The sequence below is a fragment of the Odocoileus virginianus genome, chromosome 12 (genome assembly GCF_023699985.2).
Source record: "Odocoileus virginianus isolate 20LAN1187 ecotype Illinois chromosome 12, Ovbor_1.2, whole genome shotgun sequence".
Classification (NCBI taxonomy): domain Eukaryota; kingdom Metazoa; phylum Chordata; class Mammalia; order Artiodactyla; family Cervidae; genus Odocoileus; species Odocoileus virginianus.
The window spans coordinates 6,035,943-6,054,979 of record NC_069685.1 but is presented as its reverse complement, the minus strand read 5'-3'; the positions used below and the strand labels follow the sequence as shown (position 1 = coordinate 6,054,979).

General features: G+C 40.8%; 1 protein-coding gene across 8 annotated transcripts in view; it reads left to right on the top strand.

The window, feature by feature from the left end:
• FHIP1A (FHF complex subunit HOOK interacting protein 1A) overlaps nucleotides 1-19,037 on the top strand; it is a 399,036-nt gene that overhangs the window by 185,454 nt on the left and 194,545 nt on the right. Inside the window, exon 4 of one of the 8 annotated variants that reach the window (XM_070474766.1) lies at nucleotides 9,664-9,798. The exons of the other annotated variants lie outside the window; for them this stretch is intronic. The gene's annotated coding sequence lies outside the window, so the exon portion shown is untranslated. The remainder of the gene's footprint in view (nucleotides 1-9,663; nucleotides 9,799-19,037) is intronic. 8 annotated transcript variants of the gene reach the window in all.

The window sequence follows — 19,037 nt, the reverse complement described above, 5'->3', positions numbered from 1 at the left end:
GTATGTGTGGGTCCTGGTGGTGTCTTTGCATTCCAGAGGTGGCTTTTTAGGCTTGGAGCTGCAGTCTGTTGCCATGAATATACGGTGCTATGCTTAGTCACTCAGTTGTGTCTGACTCTTTGCGACCCTATGGACTGTAACGCACCAGGCTCCTCTGTCCATGGGGATTCTCCAGACAAGAATACTGGGGTGGGTTGCCATGCCCTCCTCCAGGGGATCTTCACAACCCAGGGATCAAATTGAGGTCTGCCCCACTGCAGGCAGATTCTTTACCATCTGAACCACCAGGGAAGCCCATGAATACCAGTGTGAATTTGAAGCCCATCCGAGATTAAACCTGCGGCTTTGATTTCATTAATTCCCTCTCTTGATTCTTGTCACTCAGGGTAACATTGCTGCTGTTCATTAAATTAGTGCTTCCTCATTTGGAGTAACAATATAATTTGATATACTTCTGCACATTTTTTTTCCTCATTTGATTCCTTTAAATCAGTGGGTAAATGAAAGTGAAAGCCTCTCAATCGGGTCTGACTCTGCAACTCAATGGACATGGTCTCCAGCCGGCCAGGCTTCCCTGTCCATGGGATTCTCCAGGCAAGAACACTGGAGTGGGTAGCCATTCCCTTCTCCAGGGCATCTTCTTGACCCAGGGATCAAACCCGGGTCTCCTGCATTACTTTACCATCTGAGCCACCAGGGAAGCCCCATATAGTAGGTAGGCATGTGTCAGTTGTGATATAGTAAGTTTTTAGTGACTTCCTCAAGGCCAAATAGTATATGACAGCCTGAGGCTCAGACCCAGGCCTTTTCAGCCCATGCCGTTGCTCCTCCTCTGTGCCACATGCTTTTTTATATATTGTTGGATTTGATTTCCTAATATTTTGTTAAGGACTTTTGTGTTTTGTCCATGAAGATGTTGGTCTATAGCTTTCCTTTCTTACAATGTCTTTGTGTGGTTTTAATATTGGGGTAATGCTGGCTCCATGGAATAAGTTAGAAAGTTTTCTTTCTGCTTCTGTCTTCTGGAAGAGATAGGAGAGAATTGGTATAGTTTCCTCCTTAAATGTTTGGTAGACTCTACCAATGAACCCATCTGGGCCTGGTATTTCTGTTTTGGAAGGTAATTAATTATTGATTCTATTTCTTTAATGGATATATGTCTATTTTTCCTTGTATGAGTTTTGGTAGATTGTGTCTTTCAAGATAGTGGTCCCTTTTATCTAGGTTATCAAATTTGTGGGCTTTGAGTTGTCCATAATATTCCTTTGTCATCCATTTAAGTTCATGGGATCAGTGGTAATGGCCCCATTTTCATTTCTAATATTGTTAACTTGTGCCTTCTGTCTTTTTTAATCTGGCTAAGAGTTCCTCAATCTTAGAGATATTTTCAAAGATAGCTTTTGGTTTCATTGATTTTTCTCTATTGATTTTCTGTTTTCAATTTCATTGATTTTCACTCTAATTTTTTATTATTTTTTGCTTCTGCTTATTTTGGATTTAATTTGCTCTTCTTTTTATAGTTTCCTAGGTGGAAGCTTATGTTATTGATTTTAGATCTTTCTTTTCTAATATATTCATTCAGTGCTATAAATTTTTCTCTATAATCACTGCACTGTCTGCATCTCGCAAATTTTGTTAAGTTCTATTTTTGTTTTCATTTAAAATATTTTAAAGTTTCTCTTGAGATTTCTTCTTTGACTTATGTTTTATTTAGAAGTGTTTAATTGGTCATATTATTCTTTGTTCATAAGCACTATTGTACAATTTTTTCAAGATACCACTAGAGAGGTTTGTGTTCACTGATAAAAATTGTATACATTGGGCTTTTAATGGTAAAGGAAGGTGGAATGGGAGAAAGAAAGGAAGCAGTGACCATTGAGTTACTTTTTCATCCTCTGGTTAACTTTGCTTATTTTCAAAGTGGATTTGAAGCTGATAATGAAGCATATGTATACAATTGAACCATTGTTAAAAAGATAAAAGGAAAGAGAAGAGTGAAAAAAAAACTGGCTTAAAACTCAACATTTAGAAAACTAGGATGATGGCATCTGGTCCCATCACCTCATGGCAAATAGAAGGGGAAAAAGTGGAAACAGTGACAGATTTTATTTTTCTGGGCTCCAAAATCACTGTTGGCAGTGACTGCAGTTATGAAGGTAAGAGATGCTTGCTCCTTGGAAGGAAAGCTATGACAAACCTCAACAGCATATTAAAAAGCAGAGATATCACTTTGCCAACAAAGGTCATTATAGTCAAAGCTATGGTTTTTCCTGTAGTCTTGTGTGGATATGATAGTTGGATCATAAAGAAGACTGAGCCTTAAAGAAGTGATGCTTTTGAATTGTGAAGACTCTTGAAAGTCCCTTGGACTGCAAGGAGATCAAACCAGTCAATCCTAAAGGAAATCAACCCTGAATATTCCTTGGAAGGACTGATGCTGAAGCTGAGGCTCCAGTGCTTTGGCCACCTAATGCAAAGAGCCGACTCATTGGAAAAGACCCTGATGCTGGGAAAGATTGAGGGCAGAAGGAGAAGGGGTCGACAAGAGGATGAGATGTTTGGATGGCATCTCCGACTCAGTGGATGTGAGTTTGAACAAACTCTGGGAGATAGTGAAGGACAGGGACACCTGGTGTGCTGCAGTCCATGGGGTCACAAAGAGCCAGACACATCTTAGTGGCTGAACAACAACAAATATGATAAAATAGAGGAAACAATTTCACCACAAACTAGTTCTCTCAAGTATTAGTAATTTTCCCTGATCTGAGAAAGGAATTGAACAGTAGACAACTTTAGATTAAGGTTTCTTTTAAGTGCCATGATTTCAAATCATTGATTGAAAGCTGAGCTGATGATTTTGTAATGAAAGCATTGCACAGAGGTGGACAGCAGTTATGTTTGTAGACAGGTTGCTTATTTTCCATGCAGATTGGTAATATGACATTCATTTTTATTTTCCTGTTATTTATATTCCATCTTGTCCTAAAAAAATAAGAGGTAAATAGAAATACAGGGGAAAAAATAAAATGAAATTGTGAAGGTGAAACTAAGGGGATAGAATAAGTTAAAGACTGCAGAAATGAGTTAATAAGGCCTGTCCCTGTTATTGAGTATGGGCCATAAATTTGCACCTGAGCTTTAGAGGAACAACTGGCTCAAATTAAGGGGCACCACAGATTGAAACATCACACTGATCTAAAGCAGGTCTCCTGAGGGAGAGCCTCCAAGAAACTGGAGTTGGGGTCTGGGTTCATGGTGTTTGCAGACCTCAGCTGCAGGGGTCTTCTGCCATCAGTGTGATGCAGTTTTGTTTACTTTTTCTTACTTCTCTGCTTTTTCTCCCAGATCAGGTACTTGAGAAAGTCTAAAGGCTGACTGCTCACACTATAGAGATTTGGGAGAAGATGGTGTGGGTGGAACATGTATGTGTGTGTTTAGTCACTCGGTCATGTCTGACTCTCTTTACCACATGGACTGTAGCCCACCAGGCTCCTCTGTCCATGGGATTCTCCAGGAAAGAATCCTGGAGTGGGTTGCCATTTCCTTCTCCAGGGGATCTTCCTGACCCAGGGATCAAACCCGCATCTCCTTCATTGGCAGGAGTATTCTTTACCACTGTGCCACCTGGTTAGCCCATAGGCCCCCCTAAACACCTGCGTGCAATCGTTTCAAGTTATGTAGTGTCTTTAAGGTTTAGAAACATACTGTTTAGGGAATTCGCTGGTGGTTCAGTGGTTAGGGCTCTGTGCTTTCACTGCTCAGGGTCCTGATTCAATCACTGGTTGGTAAACTCAGATCCCACAAGCCACACAGCGTGGCCAAAAAAAGTACTGTTTATCTCAGAAGCTTTTTAGGAAATGAGGACTGAGAGGAATTACTCCTACAGGTCCTTGTGAAGAGTGCAGTGAGTAACAGGGAAGACCGCATTCTCTCAGTAGCAGCCTTTTGATAGCTACAGTAGTGATTTTCATATGGCTGATACTTGTGCTGCTACTGAGTTCAAGCCAAGTACATGATGCAAGAATGCAGCTTAGTAGAAGTGATTTTTTCAGGAGATAAAGCAGTGAAGTTGAAGTATGAAAGCTCTGAGGCTTAGGGTTGATTTAGAGGCATAATGTAAGCCACAGTAGAAGTTTTTTTCTTTTTTAAATTGAGGTGAAATTCACACAACATACAGTTAACCATTTTAAAATGTGCAATTCAGTGGCATTTAGGATATTCACAGTGTGTGCAATTACCATCTCTTTTTAGTTTCAAAACTTTATCGCTCCCAAACACTTCATATCCATTAAGTAATCACACTCTGTTTGCCTCTTCTCCTCTTCCCCTGATAACCATAAATCTGCCTACTGTCGCTTTGGATTTACCTCTTCTGGCTATTTCAGACAAAAAGCAACAATAAGTAGCTTTTTGTTTCTTCTTTCATTTAACAAAATGTTTTCAAAGTGCATCCAAATGATCAATATTTCTTTCCTTTTTATGGCTGAATAATAGTCCATTGTATGTACATATCACAATTTATTTACCCATTCCTCTGTTGGTAGACATTTGGAGTGTTAATAGCTTTTGGCTATTGTGAATTATGCTGATATAAAGATTTGTGAAGAAGTATTTGAGTATTTTTTTTTCAGTTCTTTTGGATATATACCCGATAATGGAATTACTGGATTATATGGTAATTCCATGTATTACTTTTTGAGGAACAAGCCTTTTTTCACAGTAGTTACATTGTTTAACATTTTCAATGGAGTATATGAGAATTCCTACTTCTCCACTTCTTAAACAGCATTTGTTATTTCCTGTTTTCTTAAAAAAATTTTATTTTTGTGTTTTTGTTATAACCATCCTACTGGGTATCTCACAGTGGTATCTCACTGTGATTTCCATTTGTATTTCCTTGATAACTAATCATGTTAGATACCTTTTCTGTGTTCCTGTTAGCCAACTGAATACCTATTCTCAAGAAATGTCTAGTGTAGCTTCTTACCCCATTTTGAAATTGGGTTGTTTATTTTGTTGTTGAATTGTAGGATCTCCTTATGTTTTTGGAATGTGAAACCATTATTAGATTGTCCAGTTCTCAATAAAAAAAAAAATTACAAAGTGTACAAAGAAACAGGAAAGTCTAAACCTCTGATAAAGAAGAAAGAAACTAATAGGACTCATCCATGAAGAAGCCCAGAGATTAGACTTAGGAGCTAAGTCTGTACATTTACTGTCTTAAATATTCTAAAAGAGCTGAAGGAAACCATGCATAAACAACTAAAGGTAACCGGGAGAATGGTGTCAAGTCAAGTCGGGAATATCAGTACAGAGATAGGAGCTATAAAAAGGAACCAAGTTGATATGCTGGAGCTGAGTTATAATAGCTGAAATTAAAAACAAACAAACGAGAAATTAAAGGGCTTCAGCAGGTGATTTTAGTAGGTGGAGAGAGAATCAGCAATTATGAAGCTAGGACAGTTATAATTACTCAGTCTGAGGTGTTGGAGAAGGCAATGGCACCCCGCTCCAGCCCTCTTGTCTGGAAAATCCCATGGACTGAGGAGCCTGGTGGGCTGCAGTCCATGGGGTCAGTAAAAGTCAAACACGACTGCGCGCCTTCACTTTCACTTTTCACTTTCATGCACTGGAGAAGGAAATGGTAACCCACTCCAGTGCTCTTGCCTGGAGAATCCCAGGGGCGGGGGAGCCTGGTGGGCTGCCGTCTCTGGGGTCGCACAGAGTCGGACACGACTGAAGCGACTCAGCAGCAGCAGCAGCAGTCTGAGGTGTAGAAAGCAAAAAGAGGGAAGAAAAAGGGGCAGAGCCTGAGTGACCTGTAGGACACCATCAAGTTCCACAGCGTATACATTATGGGAGTCTCAGAAGGAGAAGAGAGAAAGAAAAGGGTTCAAAAGGTTATTTGAAGAAACAGGTCTGTTAACTTCCCAAACTTTATGGAAGATATTAATTTATATAACCGAGAAGCCTAATGAACTCCAAGTAGAATAAACACAAAGAAATCTACACCTGGATACATTATAATTAAATTGTTGGAAGCCAGAGAGAGAGCTTTGTAAATATCAAGAGAGAATCAACTTGTCACATCCAAGGGCTTGTCAGTAAGATAAATTGCCAGTTTCTCATCAAGATCATGGAGTCCAGAAGTCAGCAGGATGATATATTTGAAATGCTGAAAGAAAAGAGTTGTCAGCCAAGAATTCCGTATCTGGCAAAGTTATACTTCAAAAATAAGGGAGAAATAAAGACATTTTTAGATAAAGGAAAGCTAAAGGAGTTCATTGCTAGACTTGCCAGACTTGCCCCGCAAGAAATGCCAAAGAGAGTCCTTCAGCCTGAAACAAAGGAACACTAGGCAATAATTAAAATCCATATGAAGAAATAAAGATCACTGGTAAGAACTTTCCTGGTGGTCCAGTGGTTAAGAATATGCCTTGCAATGCAGGGGACATGGGTTCAGTCCTGGGTTGGGAAACTAAGATCCACAGAGCAACTGTGTCGCAACTAATGAGCTGCATGCCGCAACTGGGATGCGTGCTGCAGTGAAAGACCCCACATGATGCAGTGAAGAGCTGTGTGCCACAGCGAAGACCTGATGCGGCCAGTAAAGTAAAATAAATTCATTTAAAAAGGATCACTGATAAAGGTAACTATAGATAAATACAAAACCAGTATCATTGTAATTTTGTCGTCTGTCTCTCTTACATGATTTAAAAGACAGATGTCTAAAACAATAATTTTAAGTATAAATGTGTACACAATGTATAAAATGTAATTTTTGACAATAACAACATAAACTGGGATACAGGGCTGAATAGGGACAGATTTAATGCAGGCTACTGAAGCTAAGTTGGTGTCAGTTTGAACTAGTTTGTTATAAACTTAGAATATTAACTATAACTCTGATGGAAACTGCTAAGAATATCAGTATAATATATCACATTAATAGAACAAAGGGTGTAAAAGTCCATATGATCATCTCAATATGTGTAGAAAGAACATTTGATAAAATTCAACACCACTCACAGCAAAAAGACTCAGAAGACTAACAGTAGAAGGGCAAGAAGCATTTATGAAAAACCTACAACTAATATCATTCTCAGTGGTAAAAGACTGGAGACTTTCTCTTTAAGATCAGGAGCAAGACAAGGATGTCTGCTTTCACCATTACTATTCAACATTGTACTGAAAGTCCTATCCAGAGCAGTTAGGCTAGGAAGAGAAATGAAAGGCATCTAAATTGGAAAGGAAGAAGTAAAGCTATCTCTATTGTAAATGACATAATTCTATATGTTAAAAAAATTCCTCAACTTTTTGCATACATGCAAGAACTACTAGAGCTAATTAAGCAAATTCAGCAAAGTTGCAGGGTACAAGATCAAAACACACAAAAAAATCAGTTATGTTCCTATATACTAGCATGAACAGTCCTAAATGGAAATTAAGAAAGCATCCAAAGAAATAAAATACCTAGAACTACATTTAAGGATGGGAAAGACTTATGCACTGGAAACTACAGAATATTGATGAAAGAAATTAAATGAAACCTAAATAAATGGAAAGACATCTGTATTCTTTGACTGGAAGACTTAATATTGTTAAAATTGCAATATTCCTCAAAGCAGTTTGCAGATTCAATGTAATACCTACTCAATTTCCCATGGTCCTCTCCCCCCAAAATGGAAAAGCCAATCCTCAAATTCATGTAGGGCAAGAGGCCTTGATTAGTTAAAACAGTTTTGAAAAAGAAGAGCAAATTTTGAGGACTTACACTTCCTGACTGAAAAAGTTACCACAAAGCCGCAGTAATCAAGACAGTGTGGTACTACATAAGGATAGATGTATAGACAGATGGAATAGAATTGAAGAACCAGAAATAAACCCAGACATCTCTGGCTGATTAATTTTCAACACGGGTCAAAAGACCATTGGATGGGGAAAGAAAAGTGTGATGCTGAGACAACTGAATAACCATAAGCAAAGACTGAATAATGAACTTAGTATACAAAAATCAAAAGGGATTGGACCTAAAGGGAAGAATGAAAACCCTGTATCTACTTTAAGAAGCCATAGCTCTTCATGATCTTGGGTTTTGCAGTGACTTCTTAGAATTGACATGAAAAGCATAAGCAACAAAAGGAAAAAAAATAGATAAATTAGACTTCAAAATAATTTTTAAAAATGTCTGTTAAAGAATATTATTAAGAAAGTGAAAATACAACCTACAGAATGGAAGAAAACATTCACAAGTCATATACCTGATAAGATACAAATGTGTAAGTTTTGTAAATTGACGTTCACATCACCAAACTTCTTGATTAATCCAGCTTCCATTTTGTCTGCGAAGTGTAGTGACCGCTGTCCACAGTGCGCTGAATTGTAGTCGCAGCTGCTGGCTACTTACAAATAGTCTGTGCTTCTGTGTTTCCTTCAGTTGAATTTTATGTTTACCTTCAATTAGCTGTGTGTATGTTTGTGCAAATTTTACTTAATATTGTAATTAATTTAGTTAGGTATTATATGGGCTTCCCTGGTGGATCAGCTGGTAAAGAATCTGCAATGCGGGAGACCTGGGTCTGATCCCTGGGTTGGAAAGATACCATGGAGAAGGGAACGGCTACCCACTCCAGTATTCTGGCCTGGAGGATTCCATGGACTGTATTGTCCATGGGGTCTCAAAGAGTCAGACATGACTGAGCGACTTTCACTTCACTTCACTAAGTATTATATAAAGCAGTTAAATATGGGTGAAAAGATATTTTTGAGAAAATAAATCATAATACTTAGGAAAAACTTGAGAATGAATCAACATTTAACCTACATTAAAGAAACCAAAACGGGAGAAGTATAACAATGCACTGTGGGGGTGGTTTATGTGAGAAGCAAGGTTTATAATACCAGTCAACAGAGTCCTGTACACAAAGAAAACACCTTGCTTTTACATTAAAAAATTGGTTTACTTATAAGTGTTTCTTTAGTTTAAGTGATTCCTTTTGTTTGACAACTCTTTCACAGTTAACTGTCCAGTTTGGGGTAAAGAGAAGCTTTCCTGGGTCTATTACTCCAGAGACAGAACACTGCAGCTCTGCATCAGTTTAGCTGCAAGCCATTCTGTTACATTTCTGTGATAGATTTCAGGACTTGCTGACTTTGGTAGCTCCGCATTGTCATCAAGGAACCCTCTCTTTCCCACCATCTTTAATGTGTTTGCTTTTAGGCTGGCCCCTTTCTAAACTGCAAGGTAGCTACACTAATTGTCCAGAAGTAGAGAGATTTCTAGTCATTATTCTGCCTTCTGTGTAAGAACGAGGAAGCCTACCCCAGAGCCTCCAAAGCAGATTTCCCCCATGTCTCACTGGTTAATGGTGGGTCACCTACCGACCCTTAAACCAGTGCTAGCAAGGAGCATGGGACCATCATGACTGGCTTTGACCCTGAGAGGGTGTTAGCCCTGAGACCATAGAGCCAGGGGAGATACTCAAAATCAAGTTCTTCCCACAAAAATTATGGGCGTAGTGGTGCTGGAAAAGAACCAGTAGTTCTAGAGGGACAGCAAATCTTTTGTGTAATCTCCCTTAAATATTATTTCCCCAAACTAAGCTTTTTATAACAACCAAGCAGTAGAGAATTCAAGGTTATTCTCTTTGTGATCATCCACAGCTGTTCAAGACTACTGATCAAGAATATACCCAGCATATCTGAGTAGATGGCAGGTTGCTTTCCCTTTCTCAAAGCTGGTAAGAAGTCTGGGAATCACAGCTGAATAGATGGCCACCACATCTTTGTGTGAAAGAGGTAAACTCTACTAGCTAAAGATATGGTTGCCCTGGATGTTTTTCTCTCGTTTTGCCTTCTGTTTGGAGATTTCTTTCCTATTTCGTGTGATTTTGGTAAGGACTGTAGTCGTTGATCCATGATCTCCTTGTTCCCTGCCTCCTATTCATCGCTGCAGAAGGAAGCATGTGACTGAGGCAGACTAAGAGAGATCCTTGTCTCCTAGGCTACCCCATCTTTCTGGGTATGGTGAGGTGTTCAGGAGAAGGCATAGATAGAATCAAACCAACGAGACTCCTCCCCAGGACTTTTATGTTACAACTTGTGGGCAAGACATTCATGTTTTTGAGAGATAAATGCAGGGCAAACAATAGCCTGGAGTTTGTTTCCTGGGTCACTTGAGCACACGTGGAGTAGAGAGAGGGGAGCCGTTAGGCAAAGAGACATAGATAAACAGAGACTTGGTAAGGAGGGTGATGAGCAAGAGCAAAGGAGTTTCCTGAGAGTATTGAGTCTTTATTTAGTTTTATTTTTGGCTCTGCTGGATCTTTGTTACTGTCTGGGCTCTTCTCTACTTGCGGCAAGGGGGCTGGTCTTGGGTTGTGGGTGTGTAGGCTTCTCATTGCAGCAGCTTCTCTTGTTGCAGACCCTGGGCTCTAGGGCATTTGGCTTCAGTAGCTGCAGCTCCTGGGCTCTGGAGCACATGCTCAATAGCTGTGGCTCTTGGGTTTATTGCTCTTTGGCATGTGGGATCTTCCCAGGCCAGATATCGAACCCATGCCTGCTGCATTGGCAGGTGGGTTCTTTACGACTGAGCCACCAGGGAAGGCCGGTATTGAATCTTGACTCTAGTTTTCTTCTGTTCTGAGTGCTGTTCATCTATATGAACTAGTATATTTTCTGTTTTGCCTAAGCAGATTTGAATTGGGTTTCTATCACCTGTAACTTCAAACATCCTGATTAATACACTGTTTGAAGAGGTATCTGAGGATAGAGCCATGCTTTTTTTTTTTTTGTTTGTTTTAAAGTCACTTTGATATTTGCTTAATGAACTGCTGAGGCCCCAGTGTTCCATGCTGAAGGGCACACTCACATTAACTCAAACCCAGCTTTGGAAGAGATAACTAATTGCTAATCAAGACCGTAGAGGGAAAAATCTTACCTTGGAAATGGCCACTGGCCAATTTTAAATACTGTAGCTTGTTCCTGATAAATGTTTTAGACTAAGTGACTTGCAAAGATTTTCCCTAAGAGATCTTACTCCAATTAAACATGGGAGGATATATACTTTAAAAATACTTGGGCAGAAGCACTGAACTAAATGGAATAGTCTTAGAATAGTTGATATCGAGTTGTTTTTGATGAGGCTAATTTGACATCAGAAGTTAGGTCTTTCCATCTGTTCAGTTTCTGAAAACATAACCATGAAACAGGTGTGGGGAGTACTTACATTTAGGTTCTCAAGAGCTGGGATTGATGCACCCAGGGGGCATTCCTATTGTTTCACCTTCAAAGCAAACCTGAATGGAATTCTAATTACTAAGGATAAAGGATGGGACCTGAATTGATTGTAAATGTGAAGACAAAGGTCTGAGGTTATGATCTGTCTACCAAATGGTAGACAAGGATGTGGAGAAAGTGTGGTGAACATCCAGAGTATCCTCATACACTTGGGGAGAAGCACGGTGCCTGGAAAGATCAAGGATGCCAGAAGAATCTAGCATTTTTCTAGCTGTGGAATTGCACTAGAGTTCTAACTTTTACTTATTTCCTCAAAGACAAATAAGGGACAAGTACAGAGAAACTAAATGGGTGAAGTTAATGTAGTAAAACAGATGTCTCAGTGTAGCGGTCATTTAAATTCTTTAACGCTATTGCGAATGTGGGCTGACACCACCCTGGTAATGACTGCAGGAGACAGGGATATGACACCTCCAGCACCATCGGGTGCACACCCAGTGGTGTTTTTTTCTGTCCAATGAGCTGTGACACACAACAACTGCGTGTTGTTCAAAGCCGCAAGCAGAAATCTTCTGTGCTTGATGGCTAGCTAGCCATGCATAATTTACCTAGAGTTCGATATTGAGAGAATCACTTGTCAGACCTGAAGATTTCTTTCTTCCTTAAAATTGGAATGTGAGTGCTTACACTGTTGCATTCATTTCTGCTGTGTGTGCATGAGTGTGTCCTCGGTCGCTTCAGTCACGTCCAACTCTGTGCAGCTCCATGGGCTGTAGCCCACCATGCTCCTCTGTCCTTGGGATTCTCCAGGCAAGAACACCAGAGTGGATTGCCATGCCCTCCTCCAGGGGATCTTCCCCACGTCTCCTGCATCTCCTGCATCATCAGACGGGTTCGTTACCACTAGCGCTGCCTGGGAAGCCCTAATTTCTGCTGTACAGTGAAGTAAATCAGTCATATGCACACATACACTCCTCCTCATGGACCTCCCTCCCGCGCCTCTAGGTCACAGCGCACTGAACTCAGCCTCCTGTACTATAGCAGCTCCCCACTAGCTGTCTATACACGCGCTGAATATATATCAATCCCACTCTCCCAGTCCTCCCACCCTCCCTCTCCCCAACCCACGTCCACGTCCATGTGTCCATTCTCTTTGTCTGTATCTCTATTCCTGCCTTGGAAATAGGTTCATCTGTAACATTTTACTAGAGTCTGCATATGTGTGACTGGAAAAGGTCAGTTTTCATTCCAATCCCAAAGAAAGGCAATCCCAAAGAATGTTCAAACTACCCCACAGTTGCACTCATTTTACACACTAGTAAAGAAATGCCCCAAATTCTCCAAGCCAGGCTTCAGGCTTCAATACGTGAACTGTGAACTTCCAGATGTTCAAGCAGGTTTAAGAAAAGGCAGAGGAACCCGAGATCAAATTGCCAACATCCGCTGGATCATCAAAAAAGCAAGAGAGTTCCAGAAAAACATCTATTTCTGCTTTATTGACTATGCCAAAGCCTTTGACTGGGTGGATCACAATAAACTGTAGAAAATTCTGAAAGAGACAGGAATACCAGGCCACCTGACCTGCTTCTTGAGAAACCTATATGCAGGTCAGGAAGCAACAGTTAGAACTGGACATGGAACAGCAGACTGGTTCCAAATAGGAAAAGCAGTACGTCAAGGCTGTATATTGTCACCCTGCTTATTTAACTTAAATACAGAGTACATCATGAGAAACACTGGGCTGGAAGAAGCACAAGCTAGAATCAAGATTGCTGGGAGAAGTATCAATAACCTCAGTTATGCAGATGACATTATCCTTATGGCAGAAAGTGAAGAGGAACTAAAGAGCCTCTTGATGAAAGTGAAAGAGGAGAGTGAAAATCTTGGCTTAAAGCTCAGCATTCAGAAAACTAAGATCATGGCATCCGGTTCCATCACTTCATGGGAAATAGATGCAGAAACAGTGGAAACAGTGGCTGACTTTATTTTTTTGGCTCCAAAATCACTGCAGATGGTGATTGCAGCCATGAAACTAAAAGACGCTTACTCCTTGGAAGGAAAGTTATGACCAACCTACACAGCATATTAAAAAGCAGACATTACTTTACTAACAAAGGTCTGTCTAGTCAAGGCTATGGTTTTTCCAGTGGTCATGTATGGATGTGAGAGGTGGACTGTGAAGAAAGCTGAGTGCCAAAGAATTGATGCTTTTGAACTGTGGTGTTGGAGAAAACTTTTGAGAGTCCCTTGGACTGCAAGGAGATAGATCTGACCAATCCATCCTAAAGGAGATCAGTCCTGGGTGTTCATTGGAAGGACTGATATTGAAGCTGAAACTCCAATACTTGGGCCACCTGATGCAAAGAGCTGACTCATTGGAAAAGACCCTGATGCTGAGAAAGATTGAAGGCAGGAGGAGAAGGGGATGACAGAGGATGAGATGGTTGGATGGCATCACCGACTCAATGGACTTGAGTTTGGGCCAACTCTGGGAGTTGGTGATGGACAGGGAGGCCTGGTGTGTTGTGGTTCATGGGGTCACAAAGAGTTAGACACAACTGAGCAACTGAACTGAACTGAACTGATATGGTACTTGTTTTTCTTCTTTCTTATTTACTTCATTCTGTGTGACAGACTCTAGGTCTATCTGTGTCTCTACATATGACTGTATTCATTCCTCTTAGTGGCTGAGTGATATTCCCTTGTGTATATGTACCACATCTTCTTTATCCGTGCATCTGTCATTGGGCATTTAGGCTTTTTCCATGTCCTGTCTGTTGTAAATAGTACTGCAGTGAACACTGGGGTACATGTGCCCTTTCAAATTAAGGTTTTCTCAGGGCATATGCCCAGTAGTGATATTTCTGGGTCATATAGTAGTTCTATGTTTAGTTTTTTAAGGAACCTCCATACTATTCTCCATAGTGAATATATCAATTTACATTCCCACTAATTGTGTAAGAGGGCTCTCTTTTCTTTATACCCTCTGCAAACCAGTTTTATTTACCTAGAGTGAAATGTTGAGAGAATCAGTAGTCAGACTTGAAGAAGCTTTCTTAATAAAGTAGGACAGATTATTCTATGCCCAAGAGACTGATAGTCTGCCAAGATTTGGTCAGTGACTTTCATTTAAAGGTGTTTTGCCATATGGCTTCTGCAGAAAACTGAAGATCACATCTCAGATTCTAGCACATTTGCATTAATAAGTCATGCTCTTGAACTAGAGCAGGTACCACCTGTGTTTTCAGGGTAGATTTCGAATGGGCTTATGGGAAATGGGGAAAAGAACCGACCTGGGTGTTGAGTATGCAGAGAAGGATGATTTATTGGACAGGATAGTTGATAAAATATTTACTGTGACTGCAGGGCTCTGCTGTGTTTTCTCTGGCCTTTGCCAAGGAAGTATTTCCATCAAATTAAAAAAAAGAGAAATCCCTAAAAGAGTGCTGAGTTTCAGAACATAAAAGTATGAATCCAGTTATGTAATATGGGAAGAGATTTAGAACTGTGATAGTTATTTCTTAAATTTATTTACACCCCAGCTTGATACCTAGGACAGAGGACAGATCCTCCCACTTCATCTTAAAAGAGAAATCGAACATGACATTCTTTGGCAAAAACGAGATTCTCATAATCTCCAACAGGAAGTACTTGATTCTAGTGAGATTTCCTACCCAGAGGAGCCCTGCTTAATTCAGTGCCTTGTACCACTGTCTCTGTTTATGCTGTGAGAGCTGTATCTCATTTTTAAAAGGAGTGAGATAGCAACTAGAAAATAAGAAAAAGTGTTTTTTTGAAGTTCAAACACATTAAGTGTTATTTTTAACCCAAATTCTTCACTTACTACTTCCTTCTAGTCAATATATGCATTCTTTAGTATTTGATAATTAAAGAGTAATCTAATGTATTTTTATTTTCATATCATTATACAGTGTTAAATGGCATGACAGGTGATCTTAGATCCATGTGATATTTTGTAGGAAATGTTTTCCTGGACTGTGAAATGAACAAGGAATATCTATGATCTTTTTATTATTTATTGTCAAAATTATAGTGACCTAGAGAAAAGTCCCCCTTGCTCTCACCACCCCTCCCTCCCCCCCGCCCATGATTTTAAACCCCTTGAGAACCACAGTTTTGACTCTGAGAGAGAGATGAAGACATTCAGAGGGATAGATGTGATCAGGAAAAGGGCGGTATGGGATGGTGCTTACCAGCGAGATGGTGTTATGTATTATTTAAACAGTGAAGGCAGATGTTGCTCCTGGAAGCTGAAGTAGCACAGAATTAAGAGTCTGTTTCCTGAGGCATTTTTGAGTCTGAAAGATTCAGGAGGAGAAGACAGAGAATATAGAATGAGAGCTGAAGGGGCTAGTCCAGGGCAAAGGCAAGAGGAGGTGCCAGAGGAACGCTGAGCAGTCAGGCAGGCTTTGCCAGGCAGGTTTATGGACAGGTCTGGGAGTGGCACAGAGCGGGAACTAGGAAGAGAGAGGAGGGATTATATAACAGGATTGCCCAATTTATGTGGTTCTGTGCTGGGGAGTAACTCACTTTTTATTTCATCTTTGACTGTCTCAGAAGGTGCAACATTTACGATGAAAAACATCCTGTTAGGAACTTAAGATCCAGGAAAGACAAAGGCAGGCATAGTGATTGAGGGGAGAAAGATTCTGAAGACCGGCCCTCATGCACAGGATGGTAACATCAAGTGTGCTGAGGTCTGATCGCTGGCCAGTATTGTCCGCTTAGGTTACTGGCTCAGGAATTGTTAGCCTTTTGCCTTGGGTGGGATCAGGAACCAGGAATAAATGAATGACTGGGTGTGGCCCGAACTGGAGCAATGAGTCGAAGAATGAAGGGCGAGATAGAACAGGCGGTCTTCTACTTGCCCTCTGGGTTAGCAGCCGCACTCCACTGATCCACAGTCGTTGGTTGAACCAGAACATCACCTGTGTACTTGCGCAAAGTTTGACTTTATTACTCTTGCAAAGCTTAGAATTTGGGGGCTAGGAAGTTCACTGATGACACAGTGGTTAGGATTTGGGGCTTTCACTGCTGTGGCCTGGGTTCAGACCCTTGTTGGGGAACTGAGATCCTGCCCTATATGGTGCAGGCCAAGAAGGGGAGGGGGGAGGGTTTGAGGGCTAAACAAACATTGGCTCATTTGCCCAATCCAAAAATGGGCCAAAGAACTGAACAGACATTTCTCCAAAGAAGACACACAGATGGCTAACAACAAACACATGAAAAGATGCTCAGCATCACTCATTATCATAGGAATGCAAATCAAAACCACAATGAGGTACCATCTCACACCAGTCAGAATGGCTGCTATCCAAAAGTCTACAAACAGTAAATGCTGGAGAGGGTATGGAGAAAAGGGAACCCTCTTACACTGTTGGTGGGAATGCAAACTAGTGCAGCCACTATGGAGAACAGTGTGGAGATTCCTAAAAAAACTGGAATTAGAACTGCCATATGACCCAGAAATCCTACTGCTGGGCGTATACACTGAGGAAACCAGAATTGAAAGAGACACATGTACCCCAATGTTCATCGCAGCACTGTTTATAATAGCCAGAACATGGAAACAACCTAGATGTCCATCGGCAGATGAATGGATAAGAAAGCTGTGGTACATATACATAATGGAATATTACTCAGCTATTAAAAAGAATGCATTTGAATCAGTTCTAATGAGGTGGATGAAACTGGAGCCTGTTATACAGAGTGAAGTAAGTCAGAAAGAAAAACACCAGTACAGTCTACTAACACATATATATGGAATTTAGAAAGATGGTAACGAAGACGTTATATGTGAGACAGCAAAAGAGACCCAGCTATAAAGAACAGACTTTTGGACTCTGTGGGAGAAGGCAAGGGTGGGATGATTTGAGAAAATAGCACTGAAACATGTATATTACCATATGTGAAACAGATCGCCAGTTTAGGTTGGATGCATGAGACAAGTGCTCGGGGCTGGTGCAGTGGGATGATCCTGAGGGATGGGGTGGGGAGGGAGGTGGGAGGGGGGTTCAGGATGGGGAACAATATATGTGCCTATGGCTGATTCATGTCAATGTATAGCAAAAATCACTACAATGTTGTATTGTAATTAGCCTCCAATTAAAATAAGTGAATAAATTAAAAAAATAACAATAAAAAACCAAAGTTAGGTCATTTGGAATTGGAACCTACTTTGAGTCTTGAAACCATGTAACATCAATCTCTCGTATTGTCTGGACCAGGCAGAGACAGAGTGATATAAACAGGGAGCTCAAAGGTTGGAAAAGCCTATTTCCCCACTGTCAGCTGTTTCACACTGTCCCCTTCACCAGGCAGCCTTCTTTAAAAACTGCCTGTAACTTTGAAGGAACACTTGTTTCAGAACTTCTGTCCCAAGGTAAACCATGGGAACCTCAAGCACCAGCTTTTCTTCCTTTTGGGTGTCATTGTAATTCCTCCCTGTGGGCAGTGTCAGGCTTTCTTTGGGAGGCAATATAAAACAGCACCTAGCATAAGGTTCAGTTCAGTTCAGTCACTGAGTTGTGTCTGACTCCTTGCGACCCCATGAACCGCAGCACACCAGGCCTCCTTGTCCATCACCAACTCCCGGAGTTTACCCAAACCCATGTCCATCGAGTTGGTGATGCCATCCAACCATCTCGTCCTTTGTCGTACCTGTCTCCTCCCGCCCTCAATCTTTTTCAGCATCAGGGTCTTTTCCAATGAGTCAGCTCTTTGCATCAGGTGGCCCAAGTATTGGAGTTTCAGTTTCAGCATCAGTCCTTCCCATGAACACCCAGGACTGATCTCCTTTAGGATGGATTGGTCAGATCTATCTCCTTGCAGGCCATGGGACTCTCAAGAGTCTTCTCCAACACCACAGTTCAAAAGCATCAATTCTTTGGCACTCAGCTTTCTTTATAACCCAACTCTCACATCCATACATGACCACTGGAAAAACCATAGCCTTGACTAGACGGACCTTTGTTCAGCAAAGTAATGTCTCTGCTTTTTAATATGCTGTCTAGTTTGGTCATAACTTTCCCTCCAAGGTGCAAGTGTCTTTTAATTTCATGGCTGCAATCACCATCTGCAGTGATTTTGGAGCCAAAAAAATAAAGTCAGCCACTGTTTCCACTGTTTCCGCATCTATTTCCCATGAAGTGATGGAACCGGATGCCATGATCTTAGTTTTCTGAATGCTGAGCTTTAAGCCAAGATTTTCACTCTCCTCTTTCACTTTCATCAAGAGGCTCTTTAGTTCCTCTTCACTTTCTGCCATAAGGGTGGTGTCATCTGTGTATCTGAGGTTATTGATATTTCTCCCAGCAACCTTGAGTCCAGCTTGTGCTTCTTCCAGCCCAGTGTTTCTCATGATGTATTCCGCATATAAGTTAAATAAGCAGGGTGACAATATACAGCCTTTACCTACTCGTTTGTCTATTCGGAACCAGTCTGTTGTTCCATGTCCAGTTCTAACTGTTGCTTCCTGACCTGCATATAGGTTTCTCAAGAAGCAGGTCAGGTGGTCTGGTATTCCGATCTCTTTCAGAATTTTCTACAGTTTATTGTGATACACACAGTCAAAGGCTTTGGTATAGCCAATAAAGCAGAAATAGATGTTTTTCTGGAATTCTTGCTTTTTCAATGACCCAGTGGATGTTGGCAGTTTGATCTCTGGTTCCTCTGCCTTTTCTAAAACTGGCTTGAACATCTGGAATTTCATGGTTCATGTGCTGTTGAAGCCTGACTTGGAGAATTTTGAGCATTACTTTGCTAGCGTGTGAGATGAG